Below are 20520 nucleotides of genomic sequence, written 5' to 3'. Positions count from 1 at the left end.
AACCATAAATGTATCATGTAAAGTCTCCTGTTATTTGCAATAATTCAAATAACTGTCAAAATGAAATGCTAGTTGCTTCTCCAGTCTGAGTCCCTTTAGACTGTGGAAGAAATGGTAATTAAAGAGAATCCCCACTGGATGTCCTTGATCTTTCACTCAGGGTTGAAATCTTTCTGTAAGAAATCTGAACCAACATAGGAATTTATCACTTGCATACAAAGTATCATTATGCTGTGAGTATTGAATTTCAAATGATGATTATTGAAAAATAGTTTTTTTAGGTATTTGAGATTTGTACCTAGCAGTATAAACTGCTAAATTTTAAAATGATAAAAATATGTAGCTTTATGTTACTATTCATTTGTAGTCAGTGAATATAAATTACCTGTATGCTGCAATTATTCCTTGTTCCCTATTTTGTTTTTCTGTGTTTGGTGGAGTCCTTTTCATTTTGTCTTGTAAGTTTATATCATAAGGTAGAGATTGGACATGTTGCCATGGAAATAATTTCTTGTAGAAGATTTTACAGTGTAAGCTCTACAGTTAATAAAACACACTGGCAAAATTGGGGTTTTTGCTGTCCACTATTGCTGTTGCTTATTGATTCTATGGATTTTTCATGTGGTGGTGGTGGTGGTTATTTTATTTACCAGTTTCATTTCTTTGTCTTTTGATACTTGGAAGGTTTTCTCTATAATATATATTTTCTCCAGGTATATAGACATATTTAAGCCATGATGCATTCCTTTATGTCCCAAACTAAATAAGGTAAAATGTTGTTTTGTACTTAAATATCAGAATAATGAACTTTCTTACCCAGAAAATACTATTTGAGCACCTACCATATTCCAAGCATTGTTGTGGGCATTCAGAACAAATTGTTGAAGAAAACTGGAAACAGTTGCACCCTCATGAGCTTACATTCTAGTACAAAACAGATACACAGCCTAACAAAAAAGTCAATATGTTCATATGATGTAAGAAGATGGTTAGCACTATGTGGAAAAAAGAATGGAGCAGAGCAAGGTGATACAGCAGTGTATATGTGGGGGAGTTGTAACATTATATAGGGTGAGCCTCACTGCAGTTTGCCTGAAAGGATTTGAGGAGGCTGAGGCTATTTGAATCTTGAAAAGGACCATTCTCAGAAACAAGGGCAGTTGATAGCTATGATATAAGGTGGGAACATGTCTGGTGAATTCAGGGAGTAGCTACTAAGCCAATGCATCTCAATAGAGTGATCTGGGCAAAGAAAAGAACAGATAGAGGAACTCAGAAGTTCTCTCTGTTGTCAGCTTTTGAGGAGTACCCTCCCCCCCTCCTTCCCCCCTCTTCCTCTCTCTCTCTTTCTCTCTCTCTCTCCCTCCCCCCCCCCTCCATCTCTCTCAAATGAATGAATAACTACCACAGAGAGATGTCTGGTTTGGAAGCATATTCTTTTACTAGTTTTATATCCAGGAACTCTCTGAGATCATCACAGTGAATGTTAAGGGACAAAATGTCCTCATGCGTCTAGAAGGGGAAGTGAAGGAGAAACCATCTTGAAATAGACCTGAGTATTCTGTCCTTACTAAGGGCTACCCTCTGGAGGAACTATTTTGTCAGAGCCTAGCTTTATCAGAGCATAATCTACCTGAAGAAAGAGAAATAGCCAGCTCCAGCTGGTTCTGTGACAGAAAAGATTAATGTTTGCGAAGGTACAAATACTGGTTACATTGATTTGGTCATTACAGGTTGTACACATATCTCAAGGTATATTGTGCCTCATGAATATGTACAAATATTGGGCATAAGTAAACTGTAAATGTGTGGGACACAGTGAAAACAGTGTTTAGAGGGAAACGTATAGCTTTGAAGGTCTCTGTTTAGAAACAGAACTAAAATCAACCAGCTGGGTCTCCTTCTTAGGAAACTAGAAAGAAATAAAGCTACTTAAATCCAGAATACACAGAAGGAAAGAGATGAAAGAAAAAATACATGAAATTAAAAACAAACATCAATGAAACCTAAAGCTGATTCTTGGAAAAGATGAATAAAATTGACAAGCCTGTGAATTAAGAAAAAAAAAACAAACACAAATTGCTAGTATCAGAAATGAAAGAAGAAATATCACCACAGATACCATGGCACTAAAAATATAAGGGAACATTATTAATAATGCCATGGCCACAGAAGCATTTAGTTTCACAGCTGTAAGTTTTAGTAGATGTTGTTAATCAAGTTGAATTAGTTCCCTCTATCTCAGCTTGCTGCACCTTTATTTGTCATGAGTAGGTGTTGCATTTTGGCAAATACTTTTTCTGCATTTTTTGATGTTGTCGTCATGATACTTCTTTCTTAGCCTGTTGGTGTGATATTACATTAACTGACTTCCAGATGTTGAAACTGGCTTACATAATTGAACTAAATACTATTTAATTCAATTTATAATGTAGATGAAACAGACCAAACCTTGAAAGACAAAATATTTAAAAACACACAAAAGAGGAAACAGACTTGATCAGCATTGTAGCACAGCAAAGTTTGCCACTAACTTCAATGCAGCTATCCCGTATGGGAGCATGGGTTTGAGTGCTGGCTGCTCTGCTGCTGATCCAGGACCATGCTAATGTACCTGGGAAAGGAGCAGAAGACAGTCCAAGAGCTTGGGCCCTGCCATCCACATGGGAGACAGGCTCCTGGCTTTGATCTGCCTCAGGAAGGCCATCATTGCAGCCATTTAGAAAGTGAACCAGCAGGTGGAAGCTCTCTTCCTCTCCTTCTTTCTCTGTTGCACTGATTTTCAATTTTTCTCCTTGTAAAGGTCACTTTTTTAAAAATTTTATTTAATGAATACAAATTTTGTGTATATTATATAGACAGTTTTAGGAACATAGAGATACTTCCCACTCTTCCCTACTCCCAACCATGCTCCCACCCTTCTTTCTCCTTCCTCCCCTATTCCTTCTCTTGATTTTTTTACAATGATCTACTTTCAGTTTGCTTTATACTCCTAAGATTAGCCCTGGACTAAGTAAATAGTTCAACAAATAGTAAGAAGAAAAACTGTTCCTCAACAGTAGAGACAAGGGCTGTAGACAATCACCAAAGCTCAAAATGTCAATTAAACTCCTAATAATTATATTTTTGGTACACTGTTAACACAGATCAGGAAAAACATGGCATTTATATCTTTGGGGATTGGTTTATTTCACTAAGTATAACGTTTTCCAACTGCATTCATTTCATTATAAAAGATGGGATTTCATTCTTTTTATGGCTGAATAGTATTCCATAGTGTGTGTGTGTGTGTGTGTGTATGTATGACAATTTCTTTAGTAATCAGTTGAAGGACATTTGTTGATTCCATGTCTTAGCTATTTTGAATTGAGCTTCAATGAACATAGGGGTACAGATAACTCTTTCATATGCTGTTTCATTTCCTTTGGGTAAATTCCCAGGAGTGGGATTGCTGGGTCATAATGTATATCTATTTTCAGCTTTCTGAGGAATCTCTATACTGTCTTCCACAATGGCTGTACTAGTTTATAATCTTACCAGCAGTGAATTATGGTACCTTTTTCCCAATCCTCACCAGAATTTATTGTTTATCGATCTCAGTATGAGAGCCATTCTAACTGGGGTGAAGAAACCTCACTGTGGTTCTGATTTGCATTTCTCTGATGGCTAGTGATTCTAGGCATTTTTTCATTTGTGGATTGGCCATTTGAATTCCCTCTTTTGAAAAATGCTTGTCCAAGTCCTCTGTTCATTTCTTACCGGATTGTTTGTTTTTGTTGTTGAGTTTCTTGATCTCTATAGATTCTGGATATTAATCCTTTATCCACTGCATAGTTGACAAATATTTTCTCCCATCTGTTGGTTGCCTCTTCATTTTGCTGAGTGTTTCCTTTGCAGTGCAGAAGCTTCTCAGCTTGATATAATCCCATTTGTCTAGTTTGGCTTTAATTGCCTGTGCTTCTGGGGTATTTTCCCAAACTGTTTGTATATGCCAATGTTTTGCAAAGTTTCCAATTATTCTCCTCTAGTAACTTGGTGGTATAAACTCATAGACTTAGATCCTTGATCCATTTTGAGTTGATCTTTTCATAAGGTGTAAAGTAGGGGACTCATTTCATACTTCTGCTTGTGAAGATCCAATTTTCCTAACACCATTTGTTAAAGAAACTGTCCTTTCTCCAGGGATTTATTTTAGCTACTTTGTAAAAAATTAGTGGTTGTAGGTGTGTGGATTGATTCCTGGTGTTTCTGTCCTGTTCCATTGGTCTGAATGTCTATTTTTGTGCCAGAACCAGCTTGATTTGATTATAACTGCCCTGCAATATGTCTTGAAATCTAGCAGAATGATTATTTTGATGATATTAAATCTTCAATCCATGAACATGGACCATTTTTCCATTTTTTGGTGTCTTCTATTTAATTTTCATCATAGAGATCATTCATTTCCTTGGTTAAATGTATTTCAGGGTATTTGATTTTTTTTCTGTAGCTATTGTAAATGGGATTGATCTTGTACATTCTTTCTGAGCCATAGCATTGGCTGTGTATACAAAAACTATTGATTTTTGTGTGTTAATTTTATATCTTTCCACTTTACAAGTTCTTTTATGAGTTCCAATATCTCTTAGTCTTTTGGATCCCATTTATAGAGTAGTGTCATCTATAAGTAGGGATAATTTGACTTCTTTCATTCCATTTTGTATCACTTAGATTTATTTTTCTTGCCTAATGACTCTGGCTAAAACTTCTAGTACTGTATTGAATAGCAACGGTGAGAGTGGGCATGCTTCTGTAGTTCCAGATCTCAGTGGGCATGCTTCCAGCTTTTCTCAATTCCATAAGATGCTGGCTATGGGTTTGTCATAAATTGCCTTGATAGTGTTGAGGAATGTTCCTTCTATGCACAATTTGCTTAATTTTTTTAAAGATTTATTTATTTATTTGAGAGGCAGAGAGAGAGAATATTCCATTTACTGGTTCATGCCTGAAATGGCTGTAATAGCCAATGCTGGGCCTATCTGAAGGCAGGATCCAGGAGCTTCTTCTGGGTCTCCTACATGGGTGCAGGGGCCCAAGGATTTGGAACATTCACAGGCACATTAGCAGGGAGCTGGATTGGAAGTGGAGCAACCGGGACTTGAACCGGCACCCATATGGGATGCCATCATCACAGGAGGTGGCTTTACTGGCTATGGCACAGCGCCATCCCATTGCTTAAGGTTTTCGTCATGAAAGGAAGTTGTGTTTTATCAAATGTTTCTCTGTATCTGTTGAGATAATCATATGGTTTTTGTTCTTCAATTTGTTAATGATGTATCACATTTGTTGATATGTGAATGCTGAATCATCTCTGCATACCAGGGATAAATCCCACTTAGTTTGGGTGAATGATCTTTCTGATGTCTTGTTGAATTCAATCAGTATTTCATTAAGGATTTTTGCATCTAAATTTATCATGGATATTGGTATACAGTTCTCAAGCACTGTTGAATCTTTTTCTGGTTTAGGAAATAAGGTGATGCTGGTTTTGTAGGAGTTTGAGAAGAATTCTTTCAATTTAAAGAAGATATTTTCTTTAAAGATTTCATTAAATATTTGATGGAATTCAGAAGTGAAGGCATTTAGTCCTGGACTTTTCTTTGTTGGGAGAGTATTGCTGATTCAGTTTCCATCTTTGTCATTGTTGTTTTTTGTTTTGTTTTGTTTTGTTTTAGTTTCCTATGTCTTCATGATTCAATTTTGGTAGATTGTATGTGTCCAAGAATCTGTCCATTTCTTCTAGATTCCCCAATTTGTTGCACACAGTTCTTTGTAGTAATTCCTGTTGATTGTTTTTTATTTCTGTAGTATTTGTTGTTACATCTGCTTTTTCATCTGATTTTATTGATTTTGGTGTTCTCCCCCTTGTTTGGTTAGTTGGGCCAATAGTATATAGTATTGTGAATTTTTTTTTCAAAAACTCACCGCTTAATTTCACTAATCTTTTGCATTTTTTTTTCTGGTTTCAATTTTGTTTATTTCTTCTGTAATTTAAACTATTTCTTTTTCCATTCTAATTCTGGGTTTGGTTTGTTTTTCTAGGTCTTTGAGGTGCATTGACAGCTTATTTATTTGGTCCCTTTCCAATTTCTTGTTGTAGGCACCAATTGCTATAAACTTCCCTCTTAACCTGCTTTTTGCTATATCACATAGGTTTTTTTTTTTTAATATTTCATTTATTTATTTGATAGGTAGAGTTACAGAGAGACAGGGAGAGATGAAAAAAAGGTCCTCCATCTGCTGATTCACTCCATAAATGACTGCAACAGCCAGAGTTGAATTGATCCAATGCCACAAGCCTCTTCTGAGTCTCCCACGTGGGTGCAGGGGCTCAAGCACCCAGGCCATCTGCCACTGCTTTCTCAGGCCATAGTAGAGAGTTGGATTGAAAGAGGAGCAGCTGGGACTAGAACTGGAGGCCTTCTGGGATCGCAAGTGGAGGCCTAGCCTACTATGCCACCATGCCAGCCCCAGTCCCATAGGTTTTGATATGTTGTAATGTCATCTTCATTCATTTATAGAATTTTTTTAAGTTTCTCATTTGATTTCTTCTATGACTCACTGTTCATTTAGGAGCATATTTTTCAGTCTCCATGTGTGTATATATGTTCTAGAGATTCTCCAGTCATTAATTTCCAGGTTAATTCCATTGTGGTAAGAACAGACACATGATATGGTTTCAGTGCTTTTTAATTTGATGAAATGTGTGCTTTGTGGCCTGTTATGTGGTCTATCCTAGAGAAAGTTCCATGCACTAATGAATAGAATGTGTATTCTGCAACTGTGGGATGAAAGGTTCTGTAGATATCAGTTAAGTCCACTTGGTCCATAGTGTCAATTAGCTGTGTTTTGTTGTTGTTGTTGTTGTTGATTTTCTGACTGGTTGATCTATCTACTGATGAAAGTGGTGTATTGAAATCCCCCATTGCTATTGTATGGGAGTCTATGTCTCCATTTAGATCAATAACATTTGTTTTAAATATCCAGGTGCTCTTGCACCAGGTGCATATACATTTACTATAGTAACATCTTTCTGTTGAATTGATTCTTTAATCATTACATAGTACCCTTCTTTGTCTCTTTTAATAGTTCTCATGTTAAAGACTATTTTGTCTGATATTAGGATGTTTACATTTTTACAGAAAACTTTTATTTGATAAATATAAATTTCATAAGTACAACTTTTATATAGTAGCGGTTCTTCCCCACATACCTGCCCTCCCATCCTCAAACCATCCCACCTTCTACTCCCTCTCCCATCCCATTCTTAATTAAGATTCATTTTGAATTATCTTTATATACAGAAGATCAACTCTATACTAAGTAAAGATTTCAACAATTTGCACCCACAAAGATACACAAAGTATAAAGTACTGTTTGAAGACTAGTTTTACTGTTAATTCTCATAGTACAACACATTAAGGACAGTGGTCCTACATGGGGAGCAAGTGCTCAGTGACTCCTGTTTTTGATTTAACAATTGACACTGTTATTTATGACGTCAGTGATCACCTGAGGCTCTTGACATGAGCTGCCAAGACTATGGAAGTCTCTTGAGTCCACAAACTCTGACATTATTTCGACGAGGCCAGAATCAAAGTGGAAGTTCTCTCCTCCCTTCAGAGAAAGTTATCTCTTTCGATGGCCCCTTCTTTCCACTGGGATCTCAATCACAGAGATCTTTCATGTAGGTCATTTTTTGCCATAGTGTCTGGTTTTTCCATGCCTGAAATGCTCTGTTGGGCTCTTTAGCCAAATCCGAATGCCTTAAGGGCTGATTCTGAGGCCACAGTGCTGTTTAGAGTCTGCTGTGTGGCCTGCTTCTACTTTTTAATACTATCAATTTTTTTTATGATTTATAAAGTTACTGATTTATTAAGATCATATTTGAATTGTAATTTCTATAAGTACCTCTTTATATTTCTGCATATTTTAGTCTATAAAATTATTCTTTTTTTTACTTTTATTTAGTAAATATAAATTTCCAAAGTACAGTTTATGGATTACAATGGCTGCCCCCCCATAACTTCCCTCCCACTTGCACCCCTCCCATCTCCCACTCCCTCTCCAATTCCATTCACATCAAGATTCATTTTCAATTATCTTTATATACAGAAGATTGATTTAGTATATATTAAGTAAAGATTTCATCAGTTTGCACCCACTCAGAAACACAAAGTGTAAAAGGCTGTTTTAGTACTAGTTATAGCATTGCTTCACATTGAACAACACATTAAGGACAGATCCCACATGAAAAGTAAGTACACAGTGACTCCTGTTGTTGTTGGTTGTAGATGTTTGAATTGATTTCTGCCATTTCTGTTCTGTTCTATTGGTCTATCCATTTGTTTTCGTACCAGTACCATACTGTTTTGATTATAACTGCCCTGTAGTATGTCTTTTTTTTTTTTTAGACAGTGAGATAGAGAGAAAGGTCTTCCTTCAGTTGGTTCACCCCGCAAATGGCCGCTAAGGCTGGAGCTACACTGATCTGAAGCCATGATCCAGGTGCTACCTCCTGTCTCCCACGCGGGTGCAGGTGCCCAAGCACTTGGACCATCCTCCACTGCCCTCCCGGGCCACAGCAGAGCTGGACTGGAAGAGGAGCCACTGGGACTAGAATCTGGCACCCATATGGGATGCTGGTACTGCAGGTGGAGGATTAACCAAATGAGCCCCGGCACCAGCCCTGATGTAGTATGTCTTGAAATCTAATATTGTGATGCCTTTGGTTTTGTTTTTGTTGTATAAGATAACTTTAGCTATTTGAGGTCTCCTGTGCCTTCATATGAATTTCAGCATCATTTTTTCCAGATCTGAGAAGAATGTCTTTGGGGTTTTGGTTGGTATCACACTGAATATGTAAAGTTTTTTTTGGAAGAATGGACATTTTGATATTCATTCTTCCAATCCATGAGCATAGCAGATTTTTCTTTTTCTTTTTTCTTTTTTCTTTTTTTTTTGGTATCCTCTTCTATTTCTTTCTTTAAAGCTTAGTAATTCTCATTGTAGAGATCTTTGACATCCTTGGGTAAGTTTATTGCAAGGTATTAGATTGTTTTTGTAGCTATTGTGAATGGGATTGATCTTAAAAGTTCTTTCTCAGCCATGCCATTGTCTGTGTATATAAAGGCTATTGATTTTTTTTGACAGAGTTAGAGAGAGAGAGACAGAGAAAAAGGTCTTCCTTCTTTCCATTGGCTCACCCCCCAAAATGGCTGCTACGGCTGGCATGCTGCGCCAATCCAAAGCCAGGAGCCAGGTGCTTCCTCCTGGTCTCCCATGCAGGTGCAGGGCCCAAGCACCTGGGCCATACTCCACTGCCTTCTCGGGCCACAGCAGAGAGCTCGACTGGAAGAGGAGCAACCGGGACAGAACCAGTGGCCCGTCCAGAACTAGAACCCCGGGTGCCGGCACCGCAGGTGGAGGATTAGCCTAGTGAGCTGCGACACCAGCCAAGGCTATTGATTTTTGTATATTGCTTTTATATCCTGCTGCTTTACCAAACTCTTCTATAGTTCCAATAGTCTCTTAGTGGAGCTCTTTGGATCCCCTGAATAAAGAATTGTATCAGGTGCCATGGCACACTAGGTTAATCCTCTGCCTGCAGCACTGGCATCCCATATGGGCACCGGGTTCTAGTTCTAGTTGCTCCTCTTCCAATCCAGCTCTATGCTGTGGCCTGAGATGGCAGTGTAGGATGGCCCAAGTGGCTGGGCCCCTGCACTTGCATGGGAGACCAGGAAGAAACTCCTGGCTCCTGGCTTCAGATTGGCACAGCTCCGGCTGTTGCAACCATTTGGAGAGTGAACCAGTGGAAGGAAGAGCTTTCTCTCTCTCTCTCTCTCTCTCTCTCTCTCTCTCTCTCTCTCTCTCACTGTCTGTAAATTCTAAAAAAAAAAAAAATCTAAAAAAATAGTTATATAATCTGCAAAGAGGGATATTTTGACTTCTTCCTTCCCAATTTGTATCCCTTTAATTTCTTTTTCTTGCCTACTGGCTCTGGCTAAAACTTCCAATACTATATTGAATAACAATGGTGAGAGTAGGCCTCTCTGTTACCAGATCTGCGTGGGAATCCTTCCAACTTTTCCTCATTTACTATGATGCTGGCCATGGGTTTGTTATAAATTGCCTTGATTGTGTTGAGGAATGTTCCTTCTATACCCAATTTGCTTAGTTTTCATCATGAAAGTTTGTATTTTATCAAATGCTTTCTCTGCTTCTATTCAGATAATCATATTGTTTTACTTCTGCAGTTTGTTAATTGGTGTTATCACATTGATTGAATTGCAAATGTTGAACCATCCCTGTATACCAGGAATAAATCCCACTTGGTCTGGGTGGATGATTTTTCTGATGTGTTGTTGGATTCTATTGGCTAGAATATTATTGAGGATTTTTACATCTGTATTCATCAGGGAAATTGGTCTGTAATTCTCTTTCTCTGCTGCATCTTTTTCAGGTTTAGGAATTAAAGTAATGTTGGCTTCATAGACAGAATTTGGGAGGATTTACTCTCTTTCAATTGTTTTTGAATAGCTTGAGAACAACTGGAGTTGGTTCTTCTTTAAATGTCTGGTAGAATTCAGCGGTCAATCCATCTGGTCCTGGGCTTTTATTTGTTGGGAGAGACATTATCACTTATTCAGTTTTCATCTTGGTTATAGGTCTTTTTAGGTTTTCTATGTCTTCATGGTTCAATTTAGGTGGGTTGTATGTTTCCAGGAATCTATTCATTTCTTCTAGATTTCCCAGTTTGTTGGCATACAACTCTTTGTAGTAATTTCTGATGACTCTTTTTATTTCTGTGCTTTCTTTTGTTATATTCACATTTTCATCTCTGATTTTATTGATTTGTGTCTTCTCTACCCCTTTTTTAGTTTATTTGGCCAATAGTGTGTCAATTTTTTTTTTTTCAAAAACCTCTTCATTTTGCTGATCTTCTGTAATGTTTGTAATGTTTCTTTGGATTCAATTTTGTAGATTTCTGCTCTAATTTTATTTATTTCTTCTACTAGTTTTGGGTTTGGTTTGCTGTAGTTTTTCTAGATCTTTGAAATGCATTGATAGCTCATTTATTTGGTGCCTTTCCAACTTCTTGATGTAGGCACCTATTACTATAAATTTTCCTCTTAATATTGCTTTGGCTGTATCTCATAAGTTTTGATATGTTGGGTTGTTATCTTCATTTGCTTCCAGAAAGTTTTTTATTTTTCTTTTGATTTCTAAGTGACCCACTGTTGATTCAGGAACATATTGTTCAGTCTCCATGTGTTTGCATATGTACTAGAAATTCCTGAGTTGCTGCTTTCTAGCTTCATTCCATTGTGGTCTGAGAAGATGCATGGTATGATTTCAATTTTTTTGAACTTGTTGAAACTTTATGGCCAAGTATGTGGTCAATCCTAGAGAGAGTTCCATGCACTACTGAGAAGAATGCGTATTCTGCAACTGTAAGATGATAACTTCTGTAGATATCTGTTAGGACCATTTGGTCTATAGTGTGAATTAAATCTGTTGTTTCCTGTTTCCTTGTTGATATTCTGTATGGTAAATCTGTCCATTGCTGAAAGTTGAATATTGAAGTTCCCCAATACTATTGTATTGGAGTCTAAGTCTCCCTTCAAATCCCTTAACATATCCTAAATAACCATGTGGCTTGTAATTAGGTGCATATGTTTTTAATAGTTACATCTTCCTATTGAATTGATCCCTTAATCATTATATAGTGTCCTTCTTTGTCTCTTTTAACAGTTTTTGTGTTAGTCTATTTTATCTGATACTGAGATTGCTACGCTAACACTTTTTTGGTTTCTGTTGGCATGGAATATATTTTCCAGCCTTTCACTGTCAGTCTGCATGCACCTTTGTTAGAACGATGTGTTTATTGTATTCAGCATATAGATGGCTTTTTGTTTGTTAATGCATTCAGCCAGTTTATGCCTTTTAACTGGGGAGTTGAGGCCATATACATTCAACGTGACTATTGATAAATAATGATTTTGCCCTGCTAATTTTTCAAAGATATTCCTAATTTAAACTTTGAACTTCCTGTTATCTTTTACTGAGATATTTCCTTCCTTTACCTTCTTTTGTATTGATGACCGTGTTTCTGTGTGTAACATATCTTTAAGCATCTTTTGCAGGTCTGGATGAGTGGTGACAAATTCTTTCAATTTCTATTTGTTATGAAAGCTCTTTATTTCACCTTCATTCACAAATGAGAGCTTTGCAGGATATAATATTCTGGGATGACAGTTTTGTCTCTTAGGACTTGGTCTATATTTCGCCATTCCCTCCTAGCCTGTAGGGTTTCTGATGAGAAGTCTGCTGTGAGTCTAATTGGAGAGCCTCTGAAAGTAATCTTGCATTTCTCTCTTGTACATTTTAGAATCCTCTCTCTACGTTTCACTGTGGTGAGTTTGATTACAATGTGTCATGGCGAATATCTTTTCTGTTCATGTCTATTGGGAGTTCTGTGTGCTTCTTCTACTTGGATGTTTTTTTTCTTTGAACGCAGGAAGTTTTCTGCTGGTATTTCACTAATAAGGGCTCCTAATCCTTTCTCTTTCTCCATGCCTTCAGGAACTCCTAGAATCTGAATGTTGGATTTTTTTTATAGTATCCTATGATTCCCAACCATGTTTTTTAGATTTCCAATTTCCTCTTCTTGTCCTTGGTTTGACTATAAACTTTCCTGTGCTGTGTCCTCTAGGTTGGATATTATCTCTTCTACCTCACAGATTATGTTTTTAAGGCTCTCCACTTCAGTTTTTATGTGTTCTATTGAATTCTTCATTTCATTTTGATTTCTCTTTAGAATACAACTTTGTGTTCTATTAAATTCTTCTATTTTTGATTCCTCCTTAAGATTTCAATTTCATGGGAGAGATTTTCTTTCATGTCCTGCATGGATTTCAGCAGTTCGTGCATTTGCTTTTATTACTTCTATGTAATCTTATAATCAATTTTTTGATTTCCATTTTTGCATTTCTTCTATCTCATCATCTTCATAATCTAGTCTTTTTTTTTTTTGACAGGCAGAGTGGACAGTGAGAGAGAGAGAGACAGAGAGAAAGGTCTTCCTTTGCCGTTGGTTCACCCTCCAATGGCCGCCGCGGCCAGCGCGCTACAGCTGGCGCACTGCGCTGATCTGAAGGCAGGAGCCAGGTGCTTATCCTGGTCTCCCATGGGGTGCAGGGCCCAAGGACTTGGGCCATCCTCCACTGCACTCCCAGGCCATAGCAGAAAGCTGGCCTGGAAGAGGGGTAACCGGGACAGAATCCAGTGCCCCGACAGGGACTAGAACCTGGTGTGCCAGCGCCGCAGGCGGAGGATTAGCCTGTTGAGCCACGGCGCCGTCCATAATCTAGTCTTGAAGTGCCGTGTTCTTTTGGGAGCATCATGTTATCTTCCTTATTCATGTTTGTTGGATTGTTGAGTTGGTTGTTCAGCTTTGTGGAGATACTCATTGGTTCCTGCTGTGGCAGCTTTTATTTTGTACTATGACTCTGTAGATAAGTAGACTGTCTGCTTTCAGTGAATCTCTAGAGATTTGTAATGGGTGTGGCCAGAGAGCTCTGTTCAGTTCCCCAGGATTAAGGGTGTGCCTAAGGTGACACACTAAGTTTAGTGTGGTAAATCTCTCTCTCTCTCTTTTTTAATCAGAAGGGAAGTACTTCTGCTCAGCTGAGCTCTTCCCCTTGATGGAGTCTAGTGCCTGAGCGCTAGCCTCAGTGGGTATCATATTCATCTGCTCTGTCCCAATTCAGATTACCCAGCAATGTCTCTTACCAGGTAACCAGGAACCTCCAATCTTGTGGCATCTCCCACTTAGACTGATCAAAGTCCCTGCCACACTGTGAGTTCTCCCACACACCCTCATTTTTTTTTTTTTTTCACAGTCCTGGTTCAGAAGGTTCACACAGTCACAGGCTCTACCCTGCTTTTATTTCTCTCCACAGGAGTCAAGAATCTCCGCTTAGCTCGGGTCTGTGCCCAGCAATCAGCCGGTATAGCTGTTAGGTATGTCCAAAATGGCACCCACTCTATTGGCCTGTAAACCTTTATTAGGTTATTGGAGAGAAGGAAATATCTCTGTATCATCCTTTCTTTCTTTTTTTTTTTTTCCCCTCTCCCCTAGTTTGGCTGGTACACTTTCCCCCACGGGGCTTCAAGCCTTGTTCCCTCTATGCTCTTCCTGTTGGTTTTTTTCCAGTGACATGGGCTACAGTGGTTTCATCTCACCTCATTTGCTCTTTTTTGCTTTCCAGTAGTATGGAATAATTTTTTCATCTTTTCACTTTCAGTCTGTCTGTATCTTTGTTGATGAGGTGAGTTTCTTGAAGGCAGCAAATACATATGTCTTGCTTTTTAATCTATTCAGACAGCTTGTATTTTTTTAATTAAAGAGTTTAGGCCATTTACATTCAAAGTTACTATTGATAAATGATGGTTTGGCCTTGCCATTTTTCCATGAATACTCCTATTGTTTGCTTTAGATTTCCTTTGCACTTTTACTGAGAGATTTTAGACCTTCATATTCTTTAATAATAATTATTATTATTCTGTGTTTCTATATGTAGTACATCATTTAGTACGTCATTTGTAAAGCTGGGTGAGTGGTGACAATGAGTGGTGACAAACACTTTCAATATCAGTTTGTCATGGTAGCCTTCATTTCACCTTCACTTATAAATGAGAGCTTTGCAGGGTACAATATTCTGGGTGGACAATTCTTATAAGACTTGTACTGTGCCTTCCATTTTCTCCTAGCCTACAGGATTTCTGATGAGAAGTCAGTTGTTAGTCTAATTGCAGATCATCTGAAAGTAATCTGGCATTTCTCTCATTCACTTTCTTCTGTATGTTACATTGTTGAAAGATTGACAACAATGTATCATGGTGAAGATATTTTCTGGTCATGTCTGTTAAGAATTCTCTGTGCCTCATGTACTTGGATGTCCCTTTTTCCAAATTAGGTAACTTTTCTATTATTATTTCATTGAGTAGGCCTTCTAATCCATTATCTCTTTCCACAGTTCTTCAGGAATACCTAAGACCCATATGTTGGGTCATTTGATAGTATCCCATAAATCTCCAACACGGTTTTTTAATTTTTATGATTTTTTTGGTCTGGGAAATTTCCCCAGATTTGTCTTTTAGACTTCCTTTCTTCTGCCTCAGCAAGTTTGTTGATATGACTTTCTGCTGTAGTTTTTGCACAACACATTTATTTCTTGATTTATAATATTTCAGTTTGATTTCTCTTATAAATGAGAGCTTTGAAGGGTAAAATATTCTGGGTGGACAATTCTTTTCTTATAAGACTTGGATTGTGTCTTCCATTTTCTCCTAATTTCAATCTTCTGTGATAATTTTTCTTCCATGTCAAATATGAATTTCTTTAACTCATGAATATTTTTCTCATTGATTCTGAGTAATCCTATGATTAATATTTTGAATTCATTTTCAGGCATTTCATCAATCTCTTTGTCATCACATTCTAATATTGAAGTGTTGTTTTGTTCCTTTGGTGGAGTCACGTTATCTTCCTTATTCTTGTTTCTTGAATTTCTGCATTTATTTTTTGGCATTTGTGGAAGTACTTATTGATTCTCTCCCCTGATGGCTTTTATTTTTGAACTGTACCTCTGTAGCTTAGTGGAGTGTCTGTTGTTTTAGTGAATACTCAGAGGCATGTGCATAGTATGGCCTGGGAGCTCTGATCAGTGCTCCAGGGTTTGGCAACTACCTAGGGTGACATCCAAGTTGGGTGTGTTTGGTCTCTTCTGTTGTCAGCATGGAAGAGGGTATGATGATCACCTTTGTTATTGTAATCATACCCTTACCTCTTCCAAGATGATCATTGTCCTTTGTTAGCCCACTGTGAGTGCAACAGTCTCCTGTGCTGCCACATGAACCACACAAAGGTTCTGTGCAGCCCTCATGTGAACATGGGTCCCACTGCAATGATCCACCCCAGGCAATCCAGGAGCTCTGGGCCTTTTGATTCACACATAGTGATTGCCCAGAAAGCCAGCTACACCCTGTGACTCCATTGTGCCATCCCAGATTTTCCACAGTCTCTGCATACAAGGCCCCAATGTCATGTTGTGCAGAGGATCTGCTCTGCCCCACTAGCCTATCCTGTTGATGGAGAGGTAGAGACATTCTCAGATCCAGCTGTCTGTAGATGATTTAACTTGGTGGTGAGCCCTGGGGCCTTGATATATTTAGATGTTGGGGGCACCTCAAGGTCTTACATATTCGCTCAGTCTCTTCTTTACTCCCAGCCATACTCAAAGTCAGTGGGGAATGCAGATTTTTCCTTCTGGTAAAATCCCTGGATTACAAGCATGCACAAGAGCTGCCACAGCTGCTACTGATGCCAAAATGGCGTCATTTTCCAGCTGGTTGCCTGGCATCGTTTTGGGGAGATGGAGAGAGAGAAGCATGCCCTTTGTTCCCTGGTCAGGCAGCTACCCTGTTCCCTTAGGATTCCAGGCCAGACTCAAAGATAGTGTATTCTGCCAGACTCTTACTGTGGCTATATTGCCAATGGCATGGGCTGCTGCAGTCTGTTCTTACCTGCTTCCCAAAGCTGGTGCTTCCTTCGGCTCTCCGCTACAGAGATCATGTGTTTTGTCCGCCCTTGTTGCTGTGCATCCTCACCTTCTAGCTGATCCATTGTGTGCCTCTTCCTTCTGTGGAATTTTACTGCAGATTTCTCTCCAACTCTCCCCTAGGAATGCACTTCTTCTACTTTCTTGCTACTATTTTTCCCTAGCCTAAAGCAGTAAGTCCTTTCCCTATTCTGCCATCTCTCATGGACTTCCAAATACAGAAATACATAAATCTTTTGAAAAGAGACAAGCTATATTAATTGGCTTATATCTAGTAAAGAAGTTTAATTAATAATTAATAATCTTCTAAAACATAGAGTGTCAGGCTCAAGTTGATTCACTGATTAATTCTGCTAAACATTTAAGGAGTAAAATATGCTAATTATATAGAATCTCTTCCAGAATATATCAGCAGAAAGAATGCTTTCTGACTTATTCTATGAGGTCAGCATTTCTCTAATAACAGTTTGACACAAAGGCAATATAAGAAAAGTATAAATATATTTCATAAACAAAGGGGTATTGCCATGAGCAAAATATTAGAAAATCAAATCCAGCAATGTATTAAAAGTTATACACCATAGCCAAGTAGTATTTATTATAAGTATTCAACTCTTGGAATAAATGCACTTCTTCAGTACTGAAAGAAATGTGCTATCAAGACATGGAAAGACATGGAAGAAACTTAAAAGTAAAGGTAATTTGAAAAACCTACATGTTACACCATTCCTTGTATATGACACTCTGTAAAAGGCAAACTGTGGAGAAAGTAAAAAGAAATGGTTTTCGGGAAGCATGAATAGGTAGAAAACTGTAGGGCAATGAAACTATTTTGTATGACGCTACAATGGTAGATATGTGTTGTCATACATTTGTGAAAACCTATAGCAGGCATAACACCAGGAATAAGCCCTAATGTAGACTGTGGACTTTGGACTTTGATTATAACCAGTGTACCAGTGTGGTGAGGAATGTCAATACTGGGGGAGACTCTGCATATGTGAGGACAAAGAAATACAAGAACTCTGTAATTTCCACTCAAGTTTGCTCTGAACCTAAAATTGTAAAAGACAAAGTTTATTTTAAAAACTAAGGAAATTAGGCCATCGCCGCGGCTCAACAGGCTAATCCTCCGCCTGCGGCGCTGGCACACCAGATTCTAGTCCCAGTCGGGGCACTGGATTCTGTCCCGGTTGCCCCTCTTCCAGGCCAGCTCTCTGCTGTGACCCGGGAGTGCAGTGGAGGATGGCCCAAGTGCTTGGGCCCTGCATCCACATAGGAGACCAGGAGAAGCACCTGGCTCCTGGCTTCGGATCAGCGCAGTGTGCCAGCTGCAGCACGCCAGCTTCGGCCATTGGAGGGTGAACCAACGGCAAAGGAAGACCTTTCTCTCTGTCTCTCTCTCTCACTGTCCACTCTGCCTGTCAAAAAAAAAAAAAAAAAAAAAAAAAAAAAAAAAAAACTAGGGAAATTATTGATTCTAATTAAAATATTGTTCAGGAAAAGTAAAGAATGTCATACTAGATCATTTTTTAAAACCAACCTGGGATGGATATTCACCTTATGCTTGGGATGCTTGTGTCGCATATCATAGTAGCTGGGATTGAGTCTTCCTCTGCTTCCAATCCAATGTCCTGCTTATGTGTCCGTGAGGCGTCAGATGATGCCCCAGGTACTTGGGTTTCTGACACCCATGGGGACATAGGTGGAAAGCATAAATATGAAACAGACACCATGCAAATAATAAGACTTAGAAAGCAGGTATAGCTATTATTTACATCAAATTCAGTAGATTAAACCAAAGAATATTTAAAAATATGAAGAACGTTTTATAGTTAATGTTTAATTGTTCAGAAAAATATAATTTCATTTCTTCTCCTTACATAGGCATTTATTCCTAAAAAATGCTTTCACCACAAAACCCATGTAAGCATTGTTTTTGAAGAATGTCATCAGAGAGCAAGGTTGATTCAACATATAAAAATATTATGTGCCACTCACTACAATTACCAAATTAAAGACAATAACAAACTGATCACCTGAGTAGATGTAGAGAAGTATTTGGCAAAATTCAGTACCTGTTAATGATAAAACACCCCTCAAACTTTTTTTCCTCTACCTATTTTGTTCCTCTACCTATTTTCAAATGTGAATGGGCAGTTCAACAACCATAACAGATAAGGGCCTGATGACCACAAGACAACTCTCATTGTTGAAACTCTAGGTCTGGGGGCCAGTGCCGTGGCTCACTAGGTTAATCCTCCTCCTGTGGACCAGCACCCCTGGTTCTAGTGCTGGTCGGGCGCCACATTCTGTCCTGGTTGCTCCTTTTCCAGTCCAGCTCTCTGCTGTGGCCCAGGAAGGCAGTGGAGGATGGCCCAGGTCCTTGGGCCCTGCACCCGCATGGGAGACCAGGAAGACGCACCTGGCTCCTGGCTTCGGATCAGCAAAGCTCGGGCTGCAGAGGCCATTTGGGGAGTGAAACACGAAAAGATGGAAGACCTTTCTCTTTGTCTCCCTCTCTCTCTCACTAACTCTGTCAAATAAAAAAAAAAAAAGGTCACTGGGGCCTGTGCTTGTAGTGTAACAAAGAAGGCCACCTCCTGCAGTGCTGGCGTCCCATGTGGGTACTGGTTGAGTCCCAAATGTTCTATTTCCAATCCAGCTCCCTGCTTATATGCCTGGAAAACAGCAGATGGTCCAAGTGCTTGTGCCCCTATACCCACTTGGGAGACCCAGAGGAAGCTCCTGGCTTCATCCTGGCCTAGCTAAGGTCATTGCATCCATTTGGGGATTAAACCAGAGGATGGAAGGTCTCTGTCTCTCTGCCTTTCAAATAAATAAAATCTTTAGTAAGGAAAGTCTAGGTCATCTCATGAGGCAAGTCAACTGGACCAGCAGAAGTACTATTTAAGAGTGAGAGGGACTTACATGACAGAGAAGATAGGTGATAAAAATCAATTAGGACTTTGCAACCAACAGCAGTCATAGGGGTTGTTGTCCATGCCACTAATTTTTATGTTTTCCCCTGGAAATTAAGGTGACCACAATCCCCCCCCTCAAAAAAGAAAAAAAAAAAAAAAACAGGATAAATTAAACTTAATGCAGGATGCAAATGGTGAGAGAAACATAAAGAGTGGGACCATAATGCAAAGTGTCCCAGTTATATCCGGAGTCCCTCATATCCCTTTATCATTGCTGCCCACCCTGCTCCCAATACCTTTGTAGTTTTGCCTCCAGTGGCTGGCACCTGTGAATCTTTTTGGCCCTACTGCTCTCCCAGTTACCAGAGGCACTTGTGCAAACAGGTGAAAGTGTCTGGACTTACAGTCACAACCACCATGCTCACACTCTTTGTGATTTTTCAGTCCTTTCCAAGTGGTGAATGGTATGGCAGGACGAAAGTCCAGCTTACTTGCTTTGGCTCAAGACAAACCCCAAGGTGCAATTTACATTCTGTGGTTTCTTTCTGCATCAGGTTAAAGGCGGCCTCTAGAAGCTGTGCTCTTGCTCGAGTTCCTCCCCTTTACTGTCCTGCTTCCCCCATTTCCTTTCCCATTTCTCTGCAGAGTACTTATCTTGCACAAGCATCTTTTTTTTCCTTTTTTTCAGAAAAACCTAACCTAAAATATTTTTTGAGCTTTCATACCTCCCTGTATTTATAGTTCATTTCATTGAACTCATGGGCAGTTGTTTTTTCAAAGCTTATCTTTCCTGCTAGTGTATGAACTACACAAGAGAAGGAATTGGAATATCTTGTTTATTGCTATACCCCTAGTGTCTAACCTTGTCTGTGGTATGTAGATTGCAAAACATAGTGCATGGAACTGAATAAGCATTAAGTAGATTGAAT

At 38.8% G+C, this 20520-nt stretch overlaps 1 long non-coding RNA gene across 1 annotated transcript in view; it reads left to right on the top strand.

Moving 5' to 3' along the window:
- The window catches only part of LOC133772166 (uncharacterized), a 101550-nt gene that overhangs the window by 44186 nt on the left and 36844 nt on the right, over positions 1 to 20520 (top strand). The window lies entirely within an intron of this gene.

The sequence above is a fragment of the Lepus europaeus genome, chromosome 13, assembly GCF_033115175.1.
Source record: "Lepus europaeus isolate LE1 chromosome 13, mLepTim1.pri, whole genome shotgun sequence".
NCBI lineage: Eukaryota > Metazoa > Chordata > Mammalia > Lagomorpha > Leporidae > Lepus > Lepus europaeus.
The sequence above is the reverse complement of the archived record's forward strand: the minus strand, read 5'-3'. Positions and strand labels throughout refer to the sequence as shown.